Source organism: Amyelois transitella, chromosome 15 (assembly GCF_032362555.1).
Source record: "Amyelois transitella isolate CPQ chromosome 15, ilAmyTran1.1, whole genome shotgun sequence".
Taxonomy (NCBI): domain Eukaryota; kingdom Metazoa; phylum Arthropoda; class Insecta; order Lepidoptera; family Pyralidae; genus Amyelois; species Amyelois transitella.
This window is the reverse complement of record NC_083518.1, coordinates 7,589,988-7,616,282: the sequence shown is the minus strand read 5'-3', so window position 1 is coordinate 7,616,282 and position 26,295 is coordinate 7,589,988. Positions and strand designations below refer to the sequence as shown.

Sequence of the window (26,295 nt, the reverse complement as noted above, 5' to 3'; positions counted from 1 at the left end):
GGTATAAAAAAAACATTTTTGTTGGTAACCAATAAATTCTGAAACTTCTGTACTGATTTTAATGTAATTTTACAAAAAGCAGACAAAAACATGGTTATTTTAGTTTGGAAATCCCCAAGAGAGTTAAGTGTGAGATTAACTTCTGCAAGATTTGGAATGTTTTCATGAAGAAAAGCAATACTATATCGACCCGTCCATATGGTAGTAAATTTAGATAGTCGACTAGCGAATAATATTTTTGTATGAAATTCTTTTTGAATTAAGTGACACATTTTGTTTGAATAGCAACAAAATTTCCGTCGTCTATCTTGTTGTAATGAACGTTTTAAAAAAATTTTCTTTAAAAATGCATTTTTTTCTTCTTCAAATAAGTACTTTGTGATATATTTTAAAAGCTTTGTAACCTCACCTTCACGAAACTCAAGGATATTAGATAAATACATTCATGGTTAAGCATTGATGAGTCAGAAATTCACCAGCGTAATAAAACCAATAGCAGATTTGTTTTAACCAAAATATTTAAATAGTTTACAATTGAAAGAAGAAATAGGTACCATAAGATGTTTAATGATAGATACAGGAGTTATAATGGTCATTAAACTTTTATGGAAAAATCTTCACGCTTTGACGTTTAGTTCAAAATCCTATTTTGTGTATGGAACATTACCGTTAAATTATAACTGGAGATTGTCCACAGCCATAAAAGCTAATGTAATTTATTGGGTCTAATCAAAATTAACATACAATATACAAGGCTTGTTTCGTTCTGCGCTGTGTGTTCGCCGTTAGAAGTGAACAGACAATGGACATGGCGTCGGTCGATAAATCAGCAGTGGTATGGTTGCGTGGTGTAGTTATACTGTTTTTTCATTATTCAGTCGGTTTGAGGAGCAATAGAGTTCATTTTAGACGTGGTCATGTGAAACATGTTGCCGGCTGACGAGAATATGTCGAAGAGTGCAGGGACACGTGTTCAGCTATATAATTATAATTTTATGTAAGTGATGGAAGAGAAACGACAATCAGCTTGCCTTATTTATATAACTTATTTGCTCGTTCATTTCTTTTTAATCACTATTTTTTAGATAAATTGTTATAAGTTGATTTCTACAAATTAAGCTTTAAAGATGGAGACAAATAATCATGTTATTTGTTAGAAGAACTGAAATCATTACTGAATAATGAAGCGAAAATTAAAAATATATTCATTCCAACATTCATTACTTATAGTACCTACAAGTATAATACATTCATAATGATAAATAAATATATACAAATTACAGCAAATCCCAAAGCCAAAATTTTGGATCGTTTCCCAAAGCTGTAAAGTGTCATACAATTCTAAAGTACCGACACCTCTACTGCCATTTAGCCTTATACCTACCTGTGGCATACCTATTGTTTTTTTTTTTCTCCAAAAGTGATAAATACAATAGAGATTCTTAAAAATTTAAAATTCAGTAGACATAAAATTGTTGTAATGGTCGATATTATTTCTTAAAATTAACGAATCCGTTTATGCTAAGGTGCCGTGCTTTGCTTTCGCCACGAGTCATCGAAACAAAGCCAAAGATGTAATTATTATTAGTGTTCGCATTAATGATATAAGTACTTATTATTCATCATCGAAAAATGCATTTGAATTACGACTTTATAACTATAACAATAAGGCTAAGAAAAATACTGCATGGTTTCACGCTTATCGCCTTTGTTATAAAGTTCAAAATAAAATTCCAGATGTTGAATCCATACACAGTATGAATACCGAACCGATTGCAAATCATTATGCGTTAAAATGGTTAGCACAGTAAAATGTGAAACCTGATTTGTAATTTGAATAAAAAATCTTCGGCACCATTGATTTGAGCGGATGAATTCATTCCTTGTGCTTAGAAAGACTTATACAAAATAAGGGCGCGGTCAAGATAATTTGTAATCTCCAACTTGGTATTAGAGAAACCTATGAATAATATTAATATTAGATTCAAATATCTCAAAATTATCATTCTTCTCTTCCATAACTATAAAAAAATTATAAAGTTACCTACCTACTTGTAATTATGCGTAACGCTTTCATGATTTTTTTTAACCTATCTATTACTTCATAGGTATTGCATACCTACATATTTGCATAAGTGTCAATCAATATTGATCATAATTTAATGATTAAGTACTAATAAGTCATCAAGATATAAAATATTAACCTGCTTATGATGTTAAGAGTGCTATAAATTTCTTTGAAACAATTAATAGCGTAAAGGGTCCCGATTGTGTTAATCTCGGGAAACGATATTGTTCTCCCGCTCTGCGTCATGGCGTTAGAGCGAGAGGGACGATGTCGGCATAAGGAACAAAAGGCCCCGGTCAGGTAGATTGAAAAACGTATTTTAACAAGCCTAGATGTTTTATTCTGACTATTTGCTTGAGAACAAATGATAAATTCTTTATATCTCGATTTAAGTGTTGTCACCCTGCCACATTTCTAAGCACATGACACGCATTTGATACCTACCTAATTTGTTTAAGTTAATAGGAAATAATTTAAATAAATTACATAAGATATCTAATACCTTAAACCTAAAGAAATTTTTACAAAATAGACTAATGAAATAATTTGAGAATAAAATAATTTTAATTTATGTTGATTATTGTTCTTACACAGTTGATAAAAATTTAATGCAATTATAAAACTAAACGTATTTGAAATTTAAAATATCAATTTATATATATTTATAAATTATATAACATACAAAGTTACACAACTAAATATAAAAAATAACCTACTTAGGTACTTAATTTTTTAAAATAACTAAAACTTCAAAAATAAAATTATTTTATTTCTAAAGTTATTACTTTATAATAGAATCTAAACAGCCTTTTTATATTAACTTAATAAATTTCAGTAATAACTTGGCTTTTAACTATAAAAGTAATAAAAAGGAAACCTATTACGTCAAGCGGCTTGAGCACGAATTTAATTGACTGTGAATATAGTTTCAATATTGTACGGAGCTGTTCAGTGCTATGTTTAGATTCCTTATAACGCGGGCATGGACAGTTAAAACATTTAAAGTAATGTTTTAACTAAGCCATATTTAATACATTAAAAAAAATAATTTTTATTATATAATTTATAAATATAATACGAATAATATAAATTAAATAAACAAAAGTTACCTGAATGATATATCTCCAAAATCCTCAAAAATGTGATCCACTTTATTGTACAGTTTAACAAAACTTGTTGAAAACAGAACGGAAACACAATAAAAATTGAATTGTTAATTTATAGCATAATGCTCTTCAAAGAGCTGTATCACATGAAACGATCAACTTAGCACTTGTCTAAATAGAGGTGCGCGGCGCTTCTACATAACTAAATGGCTCAGTCGCCGTCCGCCTGCCTGACTCGGCTTCGCGCGCCAAACTGATCGCCTATCCCATACATAAGTTGTGGTGATTTACAGAGGGCGCGCGGGCCGCACTGGCCCTGCCGTAGCTCCCCTTCCCAGCAAAGGATACCTCATTATCCTTACAGTAATCCGTGTGCCTTTTGATAATTTTTATTTATAGGGTGATAGTAGACCTTTTCGAATAACAGTCTAAGGTTAAGGTGAAGATGCTGGTGTATGCGAAAATTGTTTTGCATCTACGCATTTAATAGGAGCTGTTTTGGTTCCAATCCATACGGATCTTGTTATTTTTAATTATAAAAGGCCGTATAAATTCATATGACTCTATGATTCTTTAATTTGGGGAAAACTAAGGTTCGGCTGTGAAATGATGTAGGTAGTAACATTATTTGAACAGTCTTTGAAAGCATATTGGAGAGTACGAAAGCGAATTATGATTTTCCATTAAACAAATTAGATGGCCCTTCGCATCACGCGATTGAAGGGACACCATAAAACTAGTTCATTCAATAACGCATATTTGGGTACAAAAAAGTTAACCAATTTGTATTCAAGGCCGGCCATCTTGTTGCGAGAGCAATTGTTTTAGCATTAATTAGATATTCGAATACTTGAGATAGTCTTACTAGATGCGTTAGCCATCAGTGGAAATTACCCGAAAGTTAACGAAGATAATTAAATGAAAATTTTTAAAAACGGTGTATGTATGGATGTTCTTGTAATATACGTATTTGAGATTCATAAGCTCGGTGGCTTGTTTGTTTGAGTCGTATGTAAAACAGGTCGTGCTTGTGTTTTCAATATGTTAAATACGCATTGTGGTTGATCACTGGTGATATTTTTCCCGATGAACACTGATTGGTAGGATGGATATGCTATTGCAATAAAAGACTTGTACTCCTTAACATTTAGAATCTAATATGGGATCATAACTTACCACTTCCTTTAGGATGTCGCTTTTGTGAAAATAAATTGTAGGTATAGAAGCGGACTGCTAAATGTTGAAAGCATTCTTTGGGTTTAACAAAAATAGTAACACGATCGTAGGACGTTGCGCCATTTTGAAGTACCTACCTTTAATAACATTAAATGTCAAACAACATTAGCGACGCATAAGTTTATTAAAAACAGATTTAGTCTCCAAATAAACGGTTTATAACCGCTCATGTGCCGATAGTTTGAACACATGTAATAATAATGTTTGCTCATTTCAGTTCGATTTCAATTTATATATATTACATTTTCTATATGACAATAATTCAATTTGATGTTTATTTACAGTATGGTTTAATAAATCGTTAATCAGTTGATTTAAATTTAGCTTTTTAACTAACTAGATCTGCCTAATTTTGACATATATAAAATGAATCAAATTTTTGATATTTGCAATAGTATAGTACCTACTTAACTAACATTTAAAAATAGTGATTTTTAGAGGAAATTTTTGTGTAAGCATAAGGTTAATCGATTTGTGCTTGTTCTTTTGTTACGAGTAATTATATAATTACTAAGCAATTTTATTTTTTATTGATATCTATGTAACGTATGTTAAATATTTGTTTGAAAGATTGCAAATCGAATATTATCTTGTTCTTTACATTGAAATGTATCACGACACCTATTTAATTTCTGAGTGAGTGTCGAAATATTAAAATGGTTTCGTTTATAATCGTCAGCTATTTGTTAATGATGTCAATTCACTAATGTGTACTAGTTTTGAATGAGGTGGAATGTAGATAAATACATCACATTATTATTGGCTATCGGTAGAATAACAATTGTTAATCGGTACTTGCTATTGTCAACGTTGTTTGATATTACAGCGCGGCGTGTGGTCGCTTCTCCATGGCCTACTTCCGTAGAAAATGTTAGCGGCGACGAACCATTCCAATGATTTACAGAATGACTTTTATTTAGAGCTAATCTAAACTTTTTAATATAATTTCTACTTACTTGTGCCGTGTGGTTCCCGGCACTATTACAAAAAAGAATAGGACCACTCCATCTCTTTCCCATGGATGTCGTAAAAGGCGACTAAGGGATAGGCTTATAAACTTAGGATTCCTCTTTTAGGCGATGGGCTAGCAACCTGTCACTATTTGAATCTCGGTTCTATCATTAAGCCAAATAGCTGAACGTGGCCATTCAGTCTTTTCAAGACTGTTGGCTCTGTCTACCCCGCAAGGGATATAGACGTGATCATATGTATGTATGTATGTTCTACTTACTTTCTGGCATCTCTATATAACAGTAAGTCCGTTCAAATTTGAAAGCGAGCCAACTGTTGACAATGACGGTACAGCTGCTAGATTGACCCTCAAATAGATGGATTCAATCATGCACGAAGGTACCTATCAACTGCATTCGGAAGTTTCCTGGCTACAAGTTCTAAATATTCAGATTTCACTCTAAATTTGCCACGTGCCTGAACTTTGATCTCTGGATTCAATATGGGGTCGGGTAAGGTCAGCCCGAGTTCAGAATGCGGAACCGGGGGCGCGTGGCACGCGTTTCGGGCTGCAGTAACCCGAACACACGAGGATGGCAGGTCGAGGTTCAATAATTGCAGGCCGCCAAGACTTTCACCTTCGGCGCTCGGCCGAGCCGCCAAGGCCGCGAGCCTCCACTCACCGTAACTTCCGCCGCGCCAGCGACACCACCGCTCGCGACGTCTTTCGCTTTTGCAACACGAATTTCGGAAAGCGACGCAAGCCAGAGCAACGGCCTCAGTCAAAATAACGGGCCAAATCGGCCAATATTACGTAACTCAGTCAAGGAAATGATAGTTCTGCAAGTAAGGCGATAAGTAATTTTGAAGAGGAAATTGATTAAGGAATGTTAACATAATCGGATAGTTTGGTGATCTAGATAATTGAAGCACGTGTTTTAATGGTCAAATCTATTCAGCGATATGAGATGCGAATAGTGTTACACCTTTTGTTGTATTATCAACAAACATGAGATCGCCAGTCGGCGCCGCCGGCGCGAGCACGCTAACCTCGCCTGCCGCCGACCCATATTTACTGTACTTCGCCGAGTGTACCGTCTCATTCCGCTCGTTAAATCGATGCTTTTAATAGATATGATGGCTCAAGACTCCTTTATAACTAAATAAACAGGAACGCAGGCACGTGCGAAATGTTAACCTGACATTTTGAACATCCCCGCTACGCAATATTCATATCGTTTTGCGAATAAGATCCAGGCACATTTTTTTTTAGCGAGCGATAGATGCCATGGGTCACGCAGAAAAGGCAACTTTTTTTCCCACGTTGAGTGAGTCATTGCTAAAATATGATTTTAGGCGATTTTTAATAGTTTACAAAATGGAATACATAACCATAAAATTGTAAATAAAGACAAAAGCAAACATTTTAGCATCATTGTTATTTTTTTTTTATGTTTTTGCCTATAGACTTTCTTATTGCAAATGTTCGGGCCGTTTAAGACCCCACGCAGTTGAATATTCAACCAAATCAATTCATTTGTTTGCGTTCTCGAAAACCAGCTATAACGATTTCGTTTAAATTTGAAATATATCTAGATGGGTCATCCAGGAACATTCGTCTTTTACTTATTTTCACCCAAAATACATTTGCCATATAAAAAGGTCGCTAGAGATAATTTCGGCCCCGCATTACTGATACTGTAGTGCTAAATGTGATCGGTTTTCAAGTTGGAGTTTGATACATACATACATATAGTCACGTCTATAGCCCTTGTGGGGTAGACAGAGCCAACAGTCTTGAAAAGACTGATCGGCCACGTTCAGCTATTTGGCTTAATGATAGAATTGAGATTCAAATAGTGATAGGTTGCTAGCCCATCGTCTAAAATAAGATTCCCAAACTTATAAGCTTATCTCTTACTTGCCTTTTATGACATGGGCTACCATCACCTAAAAAAAGAATCCCAAGTGCATGGGAAAGAGATGCAGTGGTCCTATTCTTTTTTGTATTGGTTCCTGGAACCACTCGGAGTTTGATCCCTGGCTGACGATGACATCATTATGACAAGACATTTGTTCTCAGTGTGCAGTTTGCACAAAGAATTGCTCCAAAAACCTCCGTTAATATAAAGACAACGACCGATAAATTTTAAGGTCGAGTCACTAAAACTTGGACACAGATTGGGATTACTAATGTTCATTATCAGCGGAATTTGCTTTCGTTGTGTGACGTGAGCGATAAAAACTACCTACGTACCGCTAGATAATAGCCAGTTAAAAGATGTGATATAAAACATTGATAGATAAGCTAGCCAAGTTAGTTTATAAATTTTTCTTAGACTAGCAAATTAAGATCTACCATAATTTTCGCCAACAAGGATGTCAATGCGTAAATGGGAATACATTACAAAAAAAAATTGTTAATGGGACAAAAGCAAAAATTTTTACATCTTCGTTATTTTTTTAAGGTTTTACCCTTTTCAGACCTGGCCGTTTCAGACCCCACGCAGTTGAATATTGAAATCAATTCATCTGTTTGCGTTTTAAAAATTTGGCGATTTGACAATTTCGTTGAAATTTGAAATATATCTAGGTTGGTCTTTCGTTCAGAAAAAATCGTGTTCCCATATTTTCACCCAAAATCATTATCCCGTAATTAGATGGTCGCTAAAGATCAATAATGTCGGCGCCGCGATCGTCTTACTGATGGTGAAGTGGTTAGTGTGATCGGTTTTCAAGTCTGAGTTTGATTCCTGGCTACGGAAAATTTAATATTTTTTTTTTGGATTTTGATATTTCTGTATGGTTTTTTTTTTATTTTTTTTTCATGTTTAATCGATTTTTTTTGTTTTTATTTTACATCATTTTTGACTTCCACCGAGCACCGTTTGGTCGGCTCGGTTGATAATATAACGAGATAAGTACCTGTGTGTTGTTTGGAAATTTCCACAACACAAACAAAGCAAGTTGATCTGCCAATGTTTTTCAACATTCGTCGGCGAGACGCGATGCAGGATTCAGTCCACTATAAATACGATATTCTGAATGAAACAAAATGCTGTCTTCGATATACCGACTCCGAATATTGCCTCCCGCTTGCGGGGTTGACAGAGCCTTAAAAAGACTGTAAGGCCGCGTTCAGTAATTATTCGTAAGTATATGTCTTAATGGTGAAATTGAGATTCAAATAGTGACAGATTGCTAGTCCATCGTCTACAAGAAGAATTCCAAGTTTATTTTCCTTTCCCTTTATCGCCTTTTACAACATCCAGGGAAAGATATGGAGTGGGCCTATTGTAAAGTGCGGAAACCACACGGCACTTTAGATTATTAATTACATTCCGAGCAGGAAGGGAAGCACACACTTTTTATTTGCTACTAACTTTAACCAGCACCGAATTTAGCGCCACACAACCTACAAAAGAATTCAGGTTTTATCGCATATCCCACGGGAACTATAATTTTTACCAGGATGAAAGGTAAGTACCCTATGCCCTTCTCCAGACTCTTAATTATATATACCTACGCAAAATTTCATTGGTTTAGTAGATAAAGCGTCAAGAGACAACAAACAAACCAATAAACTTACTTTCACATTTTTTTATTAGTTGGGACTAGACCGGCTAGTCCAGTATAAACAAATAATCGGGTTGTGATATACATAATTAAAACTGTCCAATTTTTGACACCCATTAATTGGAAGCAAACAAACATACTTATTAAAATCAAAACATATTTAAAACTAAGACACAAATTATTAATAGTGCGAGGGTCAAGTTTATGCCTTAACATAAGTCACAATAACCAGGCGGTCGAAGCGAAAACTATCATAACGAGTTACGCAGCTCCAATTAAATTGTCGATATCATTCAGCGTTTCTGTACATCTTTCTTCAGCATCTCTACGCCTTCCAATCAGTCTTCTTACAATTTAATTCTATTTACAATTTCGTGTCGCGCCGTGAATTATAAAACACCATTATTGCATGGCTCTCAATAGGCTGAACGGTCGGCATCTGAAGGACTGAGTGAAGTCATGGCCGTGATACCTACATGACTAGAAAGTCATACGGTATCGCCGCGTTGCGTTATCGTTACAATAACTGTAAGTTGTTGTATCAACTTGTTAAATAACAATATTATCTTAACGCCGAAGTATATCGCCTTGATTAGTTTAATATTGTCAGCGGCACTTTCTGTTTCGATTATAACAAGTGGGTTATGTTGTATAGTATTGTCCCTTTATATATTTAAGTAGCTGATTATATCTTCTGTCTTTATATTATTATTGAAGAAAGTGACTGATTAACTGACTGATGTATAAATGGCCATACCCAAGCTATTGGGTATTGAGTTTTGAAATAGGACATGCAGGAATACACAGGCTATTTATAAAAAATAAAAGGTATGAATAAATACTAAAATGCACTAAAATCATACTGATTATTTAGGTTAATTAGAAAGTTATTATTATATACAATGAACTTTCACTCTATACATGCGTGCTTATATAACGACGACCTGATTACAAAATCTTTTTGTAGAATCCGTAACAATCCGTAATTAGAATAAAAATTTAAAATTAATCGATCGAACATTATTGTTAATTAAGGAAATCTTTCGACATTTGTTAATCATTAATGTAATTAAATTTAATCGGCAAATAAAAATACACATCAACATGCGATAAAACAATTATCGCACTTCAATATAATACGAGTCATAACATCTCTTTACAATTATCATTATAACGGTGTTGAAGACTGCAATTAGAAATTAGTATTTTTCAAACAACGTTATTTTGCTTTTGTTTCGATACACATTGGATTAAAATGACATTTTTCCTAGAAGTAGACAGACCACATTCTTGTCATATAATTGGTTTCTGCGGTCAAAATATAAACAATGGAGTAAGAGTACGTATTTATGATTTAAGTAGTTTGGTTTTTTTTTGTAACTCACACAAAAGAGTTTCCTGAAATAGATGCGATAAGGGAACCTTATGTTTGTTAATTTTCTAATTCGTTGTCATTTATTTTTATGGTACTATCAAATGTTAACTTAAGGGAACCGTAACTATTTTTTTTTAACTGCTTAGCTGTTGTCATGCTGTGAACAACGGAACGCCGACATAACTCTTACAAGGCTGATTGTTTACCGACTTACTTGATAGTTATATTATGATCAACTGATTATGTTAACTTATTGACGAAGCTTTATTACTGAAACTGCAAAGTTTCATGAAAATTCGATTACTAGTTTTTATCGTGAAAGAGTAATAAAACACACACACATCCTCACATCCTTACAAAATCTCGCATTTAAAATATACGTAATACGATCCTACTAGTCATTAGTAGGATTGATAAACGTTTGCAGGGCTACAAGTTACACTGTCCATAAGGAAATAAACGTTACGAGTCATCCTTTGAAAACAAAAGCAAAACAAGATTGTAAAAACCCTCACCCTTGAAGTAGTACGGATAGTTTATAGTACGGCAATCGAGTACCGATTACCGGATTCCCAAATGTGACCAAAAAGACTTGGCTGCGTTACGTGAGGCGGCGGACTCGCCCGAAGTTGTACGGAAACAGCCGAACGCCGCCGGCCGTAGCGGTGCAGTGACGTAAGTACTTGTGGTAGGACGCTGATGACTGGGGTTAATATTATCTATTATGAAAACAAATATCACGTCTATATTCTTTACGGGTAAAAAGAGCTTTATTGTAACATGACTTTTAAGCTTATATAATATTGAATTGACATTCAGAGTTAAATACGGTTGCTAGCCCGGGGCATTAAATACAAGTAACTCGTATTATAAGCATCATGAAGATGAAAATACTACGAAGTAATTCTTTTGCACTCAATTGGTAACAGGCAAAGACACTTTACGAAGAAGGCTTTTGAAAAAATAAATGTCTAAATATATAAAAATGGAAGGTAAATTTCTTAGCTGAAAATCAAAGCACAACCCAAACCACTAGGACTAGAGACTTAAAATTTGGCAGGTAGGTTCTTTAGATGTAGCCTCTGCCAACCCTCCCAGAAAAAGGCGTGATTTTATGTATGTAAGTTCTTTATATGGCCTTATGATGCACTAGTCTCTTACTATTTGCCGAAATTCCTGCGGGAACTTTTCGTTTTACGCATACAAAGCGGTGAGGGTTCTTCAGTTCAATATTAGTAGCAAAGCGAGACTTTATCTTTTGCCGTATAATAACAACGATCGGATTCTAGGAGGCTACAAATTCTTAGAATTTAGCCGGCACGTCAATACGTCAATCGAGAATGCTTCGCTCTTTGTATGTTACAAATAATAACAGTTTGTTAATACAAAAAAGAATAGGACCACTCCATCTCTTTCCCATGGATGTCGTAAAAGGCGACTAAGGGATAGGCTTACAAACTTGAGATTTTTTTTAAGCGATGGGCTAGCAACCTGTCACTATTTAGATCTCATTTCTATCATTAAGCCAAATAGCTGAACGTGGCCGATCAGTCTTTTCAAGACTGTTGGCTCTGTCTACCCCACAAGGGATATAGACGTGACCATATGTATGTATGTATGTGTTGTAAATCGGTTTGATTGCTAACCGATGTTTGTACGGTTTGGGAGAAAGAAATCTGAAAACCTGCACGTGTAACTGGATGTGTCACCGCCATCTTGTATAGTTTAGATTTAGTGTTGCTGAATTATCGATAGTCGACTGCCAAAATCGTCTACAATATACATATGTACATACATACATATCATCACGTCTATATCCCTTGCGGGGTAGACAGAGCCAACTGTCTTGAAAAGGCTGAAAGGCCACGTTCAGCTATTTGACTTAATGATAGAATTGAGATTCAAATAGTGACAGGTTGCTAGCCCATCGCCTATAAAAAGAATCCCAAGTTTGTAAGCCTATCCCTAAATCGCCTTTTACGACATCCATGGGAAAGAGATGGAGTAGTCCTATTATTTTCTCTATTGGTACCGGGAACCACACGGCACAATACAGGCCATATAGGCCTATCGATAGTATCGGTGGTATCGATAGCTCAGTTTGGTACAATAGTATCAAAAAAAATACTCAGGATATTTATTAATTTATTCATATAATCATGTCTATATCCCTTGTGTGGTAGTCAGAGCTAGCAGTCTTGAAAGACTGACAGGCCACATTCAGCTGTTAGGCTTGATGATAGAGTTGAGATTCAAATAGTGACAGGAAAAATCCCAAGTTTATAATCTTATCCCTTAGTCGCCTTTTACGACATCCAAGTGAAAAAGATGGAGTGGTTCTTTTTATATTGGTACCGAGAACCACACGGTACTCATACTCAAGATAATAAGACAAAAATTGGCTTAATCATAGGCAAAAAGAACTAGGCTTATAAACTTGAGATTATTTAGGCCACGGGCTGTAGAAACCTATATTTCTGTATTTGAATTCAATTCAGGCCTTTTGAGATTATTGGCCCTGTCTTCCCCGTAAAGACTCGTGTATATTCGTAATTAAATTTTTTGCCCGAAGGGCGATAAACTATGTGTTGGTCAAACGATATGCAGTATATTAAAATTCAGTGTGAGTCACAAATACAATAGTCGTTTTTTTAACAAAGCAATAAATTAGTCCCAAAAAGGTTTTGCTTTTGAGTTCTACATCACTTATAGCTTTATAACAAGTAGCAAAAAGAAAGAACGAAGGGCGTTCACCTTTAGTTCGAAAGACTTTGTCTGACAAAAATAATTATGTATGACGTAAACTTTTCACAGATCTTCAAACCTTAGAAAGAAATGGATATTATTTTGAGACACCGATATCACATTCGGTGATATTTGCCAACAGAGTCACTGACTCTTTTTACTAAAACGTAATTCGCATTGAGTTACACAAACTCATATTATATCTAGGCTTTACTAACTTTCGCCCGCAGCTCCGTCTGCGTAAAATGAACAATTCTGTCCTCGTGGAAAATCTGGAGAAATCTCTCTTGTGGGTGCACCCCTTAGACTAAATCCTATGTGTTAGTTAAAAAACCTAAGGAACCTAAGGTTGAACCACTAGATCAAGCGGGTACTCTATCGGCACCATATAGACACATTAATTATTGTCCAAAATAACCTCAAAATTTTGTTCCCATGACATAAAATATAAAAGAAATTTTCCTCTGCAAAAGAGTCACGTTTTACTTAATGTAATAAGAAAAGTGTAAATGTTTAGAATATTCTGGGGTTCTTATTAAGGGCATTCCTGCCGTTAGCTCATTCATCGTTTAAAACATAGTGTGTGATGCTTGCTACTACTAGAATTTAGTCTAGTAATATTTACAACAAATATTGCTTATGTAAGATTTTTACCATTTTCTCCATCAAGAGTTTTATCAGTATTGAAAAACTTATAACCATTAATGCTTTGAATAGGAGTCAGTGTATACGTGATCATAACTAAGTAGTAGGTACTCTTGATCAAATCATTTCTGGAGAAAGTTCAAGCCAACCGTACCTTAAACCGATGAACTTGCATGAAAAGATTGATTATGGAAAGAGATGAATAATTATTTTTGCCAGGAATTGCCGTAAGTGGATATATGTAGTCGCTACCGTCCCCTCGTACGTGGCATCTTGTTCTGATTTGCCAAAAAATACAACTAAATGTTGCCTACGTAAATATCAAAGTCCAACCTTGTGGCCACATAGACAGTGTGTCTCGTGTGTGTCATCTGCGCTCTGTGCGACTAACGCAAATCACAAGGTCGATGTGTGGTTGCCAAGAAGACGTGTGAATGTGTGTGTATCACGTAGGTAGATACAGTCGCCTCCATAGAAACATGACCCTCTATTGATGCAAACCAAAACTTAGGGGAGTCTTGTTACTCTGCATGCAAAAGTACGAATATCTAGTGAATTATTTCAAATCACCGACAAAATTATTTATGTACGTAAAAGGTGCGACACTCTTCAGTATAAATATGTGTGACTAAGGTGTTATACAGACTTCAGACAATGTCTCACCCTCACCTCTTTTCTTTTCCTAATTGCTCAAAACCTTACACCGAAAACCACTTGTTAATAATACGGCAATTTATTTTCTTATTTTACTTTCGTTTCTATGAAAAGTATACACTTTCACAAATTATACATAAATGTTTAAACAGAAAGATTTTTTTTAGTATTCAAAAGAAGTTTACAATCCCTCTTCATAAGCTGCTACAGTCAAATTACTTTTTTTTTACTTTCGTTTCTATGTAAAGTATAAATAAACTACGAAACAAAACGATTTGTTTGAGTATTTCAAGAAGTTCACAATCCTTCTAGGTAAAGCTTACCTCATAAGCTGCCACTATGTTTTTTCTACCTAGCCATTAACTTACATTACGACCTCTGAATATTTTTAGTTTACCCCAAACAATAGTACATTAAACAAAATATTGATATCCGTCGAGTAATAACTAAGGCTGTTTAAACGCAATGTTCTCACACGGGTGAAGGCACCATACTCAGTAATAAAATACGTCTGTAGGGGACCTTACTCCCCTAATGTGAGGGGTGAGATCACTTTGGAGCCCTTCTAGTTCACAATTGATAAGTACTCGAATAAAATGATAAAAATATGATTAACAGAAACGCTATAAATTTTGTTTATGAAACAAAGGGTTCAGTAAACGACCGTGAGTTTGGTAAATCACTTCAAATCTGCACGAATGTATAGTTATCAAATGATGGAGAATTCTTTTTTTGGAGAATAATATACCAATTTAGGATTAGGGGCTCCATAAATTATAACGATTATTATAACATACAATCTCGTTTATAACCCTTGTCTTGAAATGACTGACCGTTTTCACTAAAGAGTAGATGAAAGTAAAGAAAATGAAAACAAAATTCAAATAACGAATTGACATTCATCAATAAATATTACTACTACGGAATTACTTTAATTTTTAGTTACTCGTAATAGTGTATGCTTACACATATATTTTTTACTTTTAAACATATGGCACTAGAATTATTTTTAAATTCTGTAATACTAATATGAATCAGTAAAAGAGTTTCGAAGTTACTCGTATCAGTAACATTAGAGAGGTAAATTCTCTTAACAATACAGTGTTAATTTGTTAGACAGAGCGACATAGCAGTAAAAACTTAGATAATTTACGTAAAGACGTCTGGGCCATGTAGACCAGACAATTCTGAGTAGGGTTGGGAAGAGTTCACTGCACTAGCGAAGCCAAGGGGAAAGCAATCATTGCATAAGTAACCATTGCGTTTCCAATTAATAATGAGATTTAGAATTTGGAACATTAACTGTAATGTATGGGGATGGTAACGATAATGTTAAATAATTATATTGGTGATAATAGAAATGGAATAGATTGTATCGATTCTTTAACGGATAATGTTTGTATTTGCTAATAATTTGACATCAAAGCCTCGTGAATTTAAGCATAGAGTAGGAACCCTCTTACGTTCCTGTGCTTTATTGGAAATAACAAAAGGACAATAAACTCTTAAAATATCAAAGAGACAACGACCGTAATTTTTTTTTTGTCAAATACTTTTGTTAGGATTCCTGGAAATCTAATATTTAATTTCTAAAATGACTCTACTTATTGTATGAAAATTTATCCTCAAAGGCAATCCTTACACAGAATGTAAGCTTTGAAGCTAACAGCTGAGAATGTAATTGAGATTACACTTGGATAAGAGAAAGATTAAAGTGATTGAAACTGTATGTAATGCAAAGACAGTTTCTACAGGAATGATGTTTTCAAGAAATAAGTTCCTTTTAATCCATACTAATATTAAAAAGTGATAACATAACCAAACTATGACAAACAGTTCAATATGCGTTACATCATTAAAATTTTATATTATAGTCGCCGTTATCGTTACCGTTTAACTTAAATTCGACTTAATCTTTAACCAAAGCTATAGCGCAAGTTACTTTGTCGAGCATTACTTAGGACGAAATACTCAGGTCATTGAAAAAAGTAAAAGGACATCAACAATTTTAATGTTTAATTCTTAGGGTTTCCTTATCGTATTTCTAATAAAGAACATGACTAGTGCAGTGCATACAGATTACAACCTTGCCACTCTGTTATAGAAATTATAATTCTTTGTAGCTTTGATAAACTAAATTGCGGAATATTGAATATTTTCCTTACTTTATTGATAACAATATGTATTATATTTATACAGTAAACTACGAATTATAATACACCAAATTTAAAATTCAACACTAAATGACCTCTATTTAAAATATCAATAATGGTTATTAATAATTTAACAGCCAATATAATGAAACAAAAAAGTAGCTTTTGGGCGGCATTTTAGCAAATTTAACGGCACCTATTATCTTCACTTCAACACCGTAAATTAAACTGCTATATAGTACCAAAGACTGGACCGCTCGGTTAACTGGTAGAGCAACTCGGCGAATTCCTACCCAGTTGCCAGACGGGTCGTCGGATACGTGTAAGGATTTCAATCTGATTTCTTTGTCCGGAACCCGATGCGTCAACTGATCGGTAGACTAGTCTGAGAGTTCAACAGTGACATCGGTGGATCAGTTTGGCGCGGAGTCTTTATGAAGACTGCTACGGAGGTTCAAAGATGCTCGTGCCACGCTTGAGGGGCGGGGTGGCAGGTGCGTTATTTCGCGGGAAAACGGATCCAATTGATATATTAATTCGCCATCTAGTGACAGATATTTAATCAGATTCAGACTCGAGTCAACAATGTTGAGGTTAAGATCGATTTGTTTATTTCTGGCTCAAACGCTGATAAGAATGTAAAGAGGATCATTAAAAATACCGATTTTAATGCAATGTTGTTTGATTAAAAAATTAATATAAAAGTTTTGAAACTATAAATTGCGTCTCAATTATAAACCCCACTGACTTCGTAAAACAATTGTTACTATGTGGCAATATTTCTGCTTTTAATTTCCTTGTGTGTGTTTGTTCGACTTATTAAAGATTCTATGACTTATAGTTCCGCAGTTGAAGTTGATGTGGCAGCATTTATTCCAGAAAGATATCGCTCTATGACTTAATTAAAACAAAAATTTAGGCAATTTTTATAACATCTCAACGACTCGTCAAAAGAATCCATGGTATTTCAACAGTTTTCATCCAAAAAATTAACTAGAACACCATATTTTGTGCGACCAGATTACGCGAAAGTAGTTCGAATTCCGAACGCCATGCGGTGTCGTAAGTTCGGCGGCCACCAAAACCAGAGCCTCGACAAATTAGCCAGCTCCTCGCCGCCAAATATTTTTCCTCTCCTCGGGAGGGACGGAACGGGTCTGCGTAGAACGGTGATCGACTAAGTACCTTTCACGATCTTGAGGCGCGGCGTCACTTTCCCCGCTCTAGTGAGTTTTTTCGAACGTAACATCACGATTACATCAATATCGCATGCGAATCGTTCCGCGTGCTCCCGCACCTGTGAATCGGAACGCATCGCGACGATGCCCGCTTTGGCTCAATGTGGAGATGTCTTTGCCTTTTGTTTTTCTTTCCTATTGTCCCCATCTCCGACATTATCGCGACCGTTATTATTCAAGCATACAATTACGTGCTTACATAAACAGACAGCCAATATCTTCAAACAGACAGTTATCATTATTGCTATTAGTAGAGGAGATTATTGCACCTTCTCATTTTTGTTTACTTATTAAGTATATAGGTATTTTTATGTCTTTTTGTTAAAATGTGTTCCATGACCTCATTATTCTACTTCGTGTATTAACTTTTAAAAACAAAGCAGACAAGCCTTAGATTCCATTTACGTATACCGAGCATCCCACACGTCAATGGGTCACCTTGTCTGCCACACGCAGGGAGATAGCCACAACATAATTGAGAGCCATATATCCTTCTCTCGTAGCTCTAACAATAAGGTCACGTATAAACTGGGATTTTGAATAATCGTACGCGAAGAAAGCGTCATAAAATGACGTGGTAGGCCGCACTTACTGTCACGAATGATGGATCGCGCAGTTCACCTGTAGCGCAAGTCGCAACGCTCCTCTGATAACGCTTTCGAAACTCACAATTTACCAATGGAATAACATTTTCTTTCATCATGTAAACATAATCCTGCAATCTAGCGCGTTCAAGTTAGACACCAGTTTGTATTCTAATCTGCCTCGTATGGGTGTGGCTTGCAAATTCTCTGCGAAATTTGTATTCAGTTGTATTGACATAAATTGCATTTTCAACATCTACATCAAAATTTAAATAATAATATTTAATGATAATTTTGCCTACTTGATCTTATATACTTGAAAAATCTGTCCCTCAAAGACGCAACGTATTAAAATTTCAATCAAATCGAAATTTACCAAATCAAATCATCTGTACCAATTCATAATATCTCGCAAGTAAATCGAGCATTCTATTTGTTTGAACTCGAGTTTCAACGCGGGCATATCATACGAAATTCCATTCAACCGCAGCGTTCTGTAGAGACTTGTTGTATGAAATGGGATCCTTCGTCGTCTTGATAAGGTAGCAAGTGGTTTGCGGTGTGTAGATATTGGGAGTATGTTTATCGCGGCGTAGGCAGTACATCGAAAACGCACCAAGCGTCTATTTTTAAAATCGATGCGGTGACCGAAGCGTGTATAGCTTCAATTAGGGAACAGTTAGAAACATCGCGACGTGACATATTGAACTCATTTTAAGGACAACCGTTAAGGATAGCCTGTCAAGAATTTAATGTATAATTTAATGGATTCATGTCGTTACAATGAGTTTTGATAAGGAAATCCATTTGAAGTTTCTTATTTTGCTCGTCTTACTTTCTACTTTTGAACTTAATAAAATTTTGTGTAAACATTCCTCTGAATATGTTAAAATATGATACCATAATCCAGGTTAGTATTTAGTTTACACAGGCGACAGTAAAACTGCCAAATCATTTTAAAATATGAGTTTTACATTTCCCAGATCTTTGAAGACAAAAGCTGAGAATAAAGCCGGGTGTGCTATTTATACGATGGTTTAAATACCATATTGAACTTCTTGCAGCAAAAACTGCGTAATTAAAAACATGTCTTTCTAGAGATCTTCCATCAATTCGCCACACACGCCAACAATTGAATTCATGGCGTCGAAATGTTCAGTAAATTCGTATTGCCTCGGGCGGTCTCAGATTTCTACAGAAGTTTTTAGCGTGACGGTTTTATGCTATTTAATGTTAAAGTTAAATTCGACTTCTGAATTCAAATTTGGATTTGACAGTAGTTGGCAGTTGGCTCAGTATAGCTTATTTATTAAGATATCAAAATGTCGATATCTAGGGATTTCATTTTATTATTTAATCTCTAAAACTTATAAGAAAGAGAGACAACACATATACCTCGTCGTAATCGACCGCTACAGTAGCAGATTACTTTCACTAGTGTGAATCCATTTATTAAATTATTAGCTGCGCCCCGGGGCTTTGCTCTCATGGGACTTTTGGTAAAAATATCAACTTATTGTGTTATTCCAAGTTATATTCTACTTGTGTCCTAAATTTCATGAAAAGCCGTCAGATCGATTTTGCCTGAAAGAATAATATATACATACATCACATACTTACAAATATTAGTAGGATAAAAAATGCACTTTTCTTTCATAATTTCGTTAATGATAAACTTTGTAACAAGTACATGTTTATCCGCAACCAGTGATTTAATGAAATATACACCTACTCGTATTTACATTTAATTATTAATTGAAATCTTTGTGTTATGCTGTCATTATCAGACCCGACCCGATAATACAGTGGTAGGTTAGGTATGTAAAATCAACATCTCAATCTATCGAAAATCACTGCAAACTCACCACTATGGAAGCGTAATAGAGTTTAATTCAATAACTTCATATTCGGTTGACTGTACTATAACAATAAGATGCCAAACTTGGCAATCTATGGTTTTCTCTTCAGTTTTTATCACAATCACTCCATACTATGAAGTAAAGTCGCTTAATTCCCGGATTCCGCTTGGATCTTTAAAACTACACGACGGATTTTGACGTATTTTTTTTCAATAGATTTTGACGGCCTCTGTGGCGCAACGGTAGTACGCTTGTCTGTGACACCGGAGGTCCCGGGTTCGAATCCCGGCCAGGGCATGATGAGAAAAGAACTTTTTCTGATGGGCCTGGGTCTTGGATGTTTATCTATATAAGTATTTATTATAAAATATAGTATCGTTGGGTTAGTATCTCGTAACACAAGTCTCGAACTCACTTCGAGGCTAACTCAATCTGTGTAATTTGTCCCGTATAAAAAAAAATAGATAGAGTTATTCTAGAGAAGGTTTATATGTTTATACTAAGGGATAGGCTTACCAACTTGGGATTCTTTTTCCGCGATGGGCTAGCAACCTGTCACTATTTGAATCTCAATTCTATAATTAAGCCAAATAGCTGAACGTGGCCATTCAGTCTTTTCAAGACTGCCGGCTCTACCCCGCAAGGGATATAGACGTGACCGTATCTTTGTATGTTTATATGTATAAATGCTGCCCGTGCTAAACCGGGGCAGGTCGCTGGTTATGTTTTTATAAAATGTCCTTTATTTTTGGTTTGCAAACATGTAAACAAGGAAACTTATGTTGGAGCTACCGCTTTAATTTTTTTCATATCTCTTCAAAAACATCATGAATATCAAAAAAATGAGAACTTTTTGGTTGCCAGGTACGCAACCATTGCAGGGAAACTTAACTCATATTGGATGATGATTACAATCTTGTTTCCAACCAATAGATTACCTAATAACCTGATAAAATTACTAGACGAAAATTAATGACTACCTAGATTCATAACAATTCCTAAACATAGGAAGCACTGCGAAGCTTTTAAGATTTACTTGATTGAATTTCGTCACTGCCAAAGAATCATAGCCCTGTACTGACCTGGGCCGTATCCTATACGCAGATGAATTCAATTACCTGAAACAAAAATATAATAAAATTAATCTTGTGTCTGGAAAATTTCTACAAAGTTTAGAGTGAAAGCACGGAAAACGGACGCAGAGCCAAATAGACGATTATTTGTTGATATTTTCAGAAATTAATTGACAATTTTGCAATTTTTGATCCAACAGAGGCTACACTTTAATTTTTTCTTCTTTCTCTTTAATTCTTTCTTCTGTGAGTTTTGATTATTTACTGTAAAGGATAAGGAAATGACAATCGAGTCTCCATTTATTTGTCTTAGTCAAAATATGTTCCAAATATTAGTAACATTGTTTTACCCAAACGAAAAATGCGAAATAAAGGGCTATAAATTAACTTATAGTAGAAAGAAACAAATTTCTATATAATAAATAAATACAAGGGTTACAAAGTTGATAAATAAATTTTGTTACACACACATATCATGCCCTTATCTTATAGATACTATCGCTAAGCCGGACAACTGCACGTGGCCTGTCAGTATTTTCAAAACTGTTGGCTCTGTCTACCCCTCAAGGGTGATTATATGCATATACAAGTATGTATACAAAGATAAGACTCGAAGCAAGAAACCTTAAGTATTCGTCACTTTTGCCATCATTTCTGACTTATGTACTTTCTCCCTTTATAATTTCATATGAAGTAGCATAGATTGACATTATATGGTTACTAGTATGTATACTTGAACAAATACGCTTTCTCTGTTCTAAGTGGTGCGTTGAAGCGTAGGCAATCTCACCGCAGCTATCCGAAACCTATTGTTTTCTTTCCATTATAGGATTTAACTTGACTGCTTATTACGGAATATACATATATAGAGCGCTGATAGGCTTGCAGAGCCGCCTACTATGTTACCTGTAACATATCTGAGGAATTAATAAAAAGTTATGGGACATATTACATAAAAAGCCGTTGCAAAGCCATGGTCCAAAAAAAAAATACCGAGTTAGTCTCGAAGTTTGAGACTTGTGTTACGAGATACTAAAAATACTCTTTTACACTGTGGTCACGCATTTTGTGTGTTCGGCGCATCGGAATATAACGGAAATGTATTCTTATAAAACAGCGTACAAAGTCGCGGGCAACAGCTAGTAACCACTATTATTCGACTGATATTTTAACTTTCGCGTTGCATTATACTAAGTATTTATAAATAAAACAGCTATAAAACGCGCACGTATCTCGGACTTTTCGAATCACGTTACAATGCTCCGTGGTCACCGCACGACACAACGTCTTAGATAAAATTAACGTTACGTGTGCTTTTGTTATCCGAATTTAAATTCGAATTCTGAATTAGGAATTCGATTTTCGAATTCCGAATTTTAATACCTGTATTACTTAAAAACGCTAATTTACTCTACATATTAAGTCTCTTCGCCACGGTTAATGAACTTCGTTCTTCTCCAGCCAAAACCCATGCCTTATGAATATCGATTGTCGGTAGCACTCTAGGGAAAGCGAGTTAGGTCACGCGAGCGGCAGATGGCGGACCTGCCGGCTGTCATGTGGACATTCTTCATGCACTCACAGACTTTTAAAGTCGGCTAAATAAATTAAAATGAATTTATCAGATTGGGCTAGGAGCAATGTTGATTTGTAGTAGGTATAAGATACTACATACATATGTATAGTCGAGTCTATATCCCTTGCGGTGTAGACAGAGCTAACAGTCTTGGAAAGACTGAAAGACCAAGCTCAGCAGTATGGCTAAATGATGGAATTGAGATTCAAATAGTGTCAGGTTAGGTACCCGTAGTATTTGCTGATAACCTGTATTCCTTTGTTTTTGTAGACGATAATTCGTCGTTTTGTAGATGACGCTAAATAAAAAAAACGACGGTACAAGCCAGTATTAAATTAAAAAAAAAAGCTAAATTCGACACAATAACGTCGATTATATAAAAAGTCGTCAATGTACGAGTGTGTGTTCACCTGCGGCGATTGTGCAAGCAATATGCATAGAAACAAGATCATTACAGTTTACACGCCGAGCCGCGCGGATTGTAGCTGTGATAGAGATCTATCTAGTGCCGTGTGGTTCCCGGCACTATTACAAAAAAGAATAGGACCACTCCATCTCTTTCCCATGGATGTCGTAAAAGGCGACTAAGGGATAGGCTTATAAACTTAGGATTCCTCTTTTAGGCGATGGGCTAGCAACCTGTCACTATTTGAATCTCGGTTCTATCATTAAGCCAAATAGCTGAACGTGGCCATTCAGTCTTTTCAAGACTGTTGGCTCTGTCTACCCCGCAAGGGATATGGACGTGATCATATGTATGTATGTATGTATGTATAGAGATCTAAAGTGTATACTTTAGGGCAAACCATAAGTACAAACAGTAAAAACCTAGTTAAAATAGTAAAAACCTCCGAATAAAATTTTATTGTTTGAATTCAATTACAAACAACCTACAAGCCAAATTTCAATTCTCTAGCCCAGTGGTTTGAATTTGCCTTGATATATCAATTATTTAAGATGAGAGGCTACATTTTGCGTCACCCTTTACGATTCCTGTATTTTCTTTATTAATTCTTTTAATTTAATCTGAATTAAATAAAAATAATTTCGTGTAAGCTCGTCGATTTGTTATTGGTAGTTTTAAGTAAATATTAATCAATATTATATTAATTCAAGTTCAAGAACTTACACGTGAAATCAAGTGATATCGGAAACGTCCATAAAATAATAAATTCTTACACAACCACATCATGATATAACGTTATCGCTAAGTAATAAGAGTACAATTTCAAGCATTTGTGTCAAGAATTCATGATGTTTCCTACACTATTTAATTTACAACGGTTTGTAAAATGACCTAAAACAGAACGAAAATTCAAAATATTTTTTGTTTGGTACTAAATTTTTCTGCCAGTACCTAATTGTCTGCGTGACAAGAAATGTAAAGGGCGTAAATTGGATAGATAAAATAAGTTTATTCTTTACGGAGTAGAGTGAATTCCATTGAAGACCCATATAATCAGGAGATAGCTTTAAAGGTTACCTATAGCTATGAAGCTGATTCGGTTATCAAGAATTGGTTGTGATGCTCCCCGTATTTGATGACTTAATTAACTATTCGGTAAGTAACTGTTTGCTACTGTGGGAGAAGGAGTTCATGCATTGAAATTCCTTGGAATACTAGAAAAAGTAATCTCGAATCAAACGTTCGCGCAAAAAATACCGTACAAGAACCGCATGCGCAAAGGAGCTTCACGGGTGAGTCGGTGGTCGACTCTTCACTCGCTGGGAACCGTTACGTGGCCATATCTACCAAGTTTAATGACTTAGTGCACAAAGCGAGCGGGAATTCGCGACTCCGGAATAGACACTGGCTGAAAATAAAATGCGGCCATTTTTGTTTTTCTTTGTCTTAATTATTTGCAAGATTGGTTTGTGATTAAGACTGGCTGGGTGTAGAAAAAAATATTTGCATAGTACAAAGTTTAAATAAGTATTCTTATTTTGTTGCAACTTATCAGTTATTATTATGTTTTTTTAATTTGGTAATTTAATAATTATAAAAATAGTTTACGTTGTTTATTGTCCCAATACGTAGTGTAAGTAAAAAGAGCCTTCGAAAACTCCCGCTTTTAATTCTCGAGAATATATCGCGTAAGACATTTGGTTTTAGATTCAAAACTTAACATCATGGACTCCATACACAACAACGGCATTTATCTAAACAGGTCTATAATCTATGACTTTTTAAACGCTTAGTCTTTTATTGTGTATTGTGTTCATATCATTCCCATTACTCCCATGGCCTGGTATGGCAGAATTGGTTGGATTCGAGACAATAGTTGTCACATAATTATGCGAACTTATTACAGTTCTTCAATAACAACTCGACTGTTTTGTATTCGCTGTACACGCAGTCCATCAAGGTACTGTTACTTGGAGAATTAGACCAATAAAAAATTTGTTACATGTATATAATTTTATCATTATACTTAAATTATTATTAGTAACAAGATTATGAAGGACAGACAGGGAGAGGTTAGGATGTAACCAGGATAAATACCAGGAGAAAGAAGAACCTGACTTATTTGATATAAGTATGATTATAAATGACTGCGAAGTTTCATCAAAATCACTCTTTTCGTTTAAAAGTAAATTTGTAAATTATACGTTGAATAATAATAAACATAAGTACCTTACATATGTAGGTGTAAGGTATCTTTGGTAATTTCGATAACTTTCGCATTTTTAATATTATTAAAAATGTAATAAACGACACCATAGACAAAAAGAAAACAAATCCCGCTAACCACACTCTGTTGTCTATGAATACCATAAATTATTCGTGCTTCATCCAAGTTGGGCTTCCATTTCGATTTGAATTTCGAACGGCCTGATTGGCACAATCCACACGATACCCACGCTTGTGTCTCAGCGTTTGAATTTAGAATTCTATTACGTTAAGCTTTAAGTGCATTTTTAAATTACTTTAACATGTAGTAAGAGTTTCAGAACTAAGTTTATTGCATTTAGATATATCTATTAGGTAGGTGTGTTATCACGTGTTAGTATTGTCAAGTGCGATGCCAGTGCCAATGCACTGAAAAAAGAGGAAGAGTAAGAATAATTTAGTACAAACAAACGTTAAATCACACTTCTTGTTCGAGAACGGGCAAGTAGAGACTAAATCCTTGTAACTACTTGCTAAAATACATACGTTTGATCCGATTTTACTCTTCTTATATATCGTCTTAAAATGGAGGAGACTCTCGATTCACCATGCTTTTATTTTCATGATCATTAAGAAATTGAATAGTTTATACTGCAGCATACTGCTTTAAAAAACCTGTGTACATTAAAATAGGAAACAGCTCTAAATCTTGTGATACATACAATTTATAATACTTACAAGTCATATATATTAACACTGCTTTATCTCACCAAATCTAAGTTATTCATTTAGCATCAGTTTCAAGTTAGAAATCTAAGCTACAGCTTTTGTAACTCAATAATACT

At 34.9% G+C, this 26,295-nt stretch overlaps 1 protein-coding gene across 2 annotated transcripts in view; it reads right to left on the bottom strand.

Moving 5' to 3' along the window:
* The window catches only part of LOC106141864 (uncharacterized), a 54,910-nt gene that overhangs the window by 8,476 nt on the left and 20,139 nt on the right, over positions 1 to 26,295 (bottom strand). The window contains exon 1 of one of the 2 annotated variants that reach the window (XM_060948181.1): positions 3,178 to 3,431. The exons of the other annotated variant lie outside the window; for it this stretch is intronic. The gene's annotated coding sequence lies outside the window, so the exon portion shown is untranslated. Of the gene's footprint in view, positions 1 to 3,177; positions 3,432 to 26,295 lie in introns of those variants that run through there. 2 annotated transcript variants of the gene reach the window in all.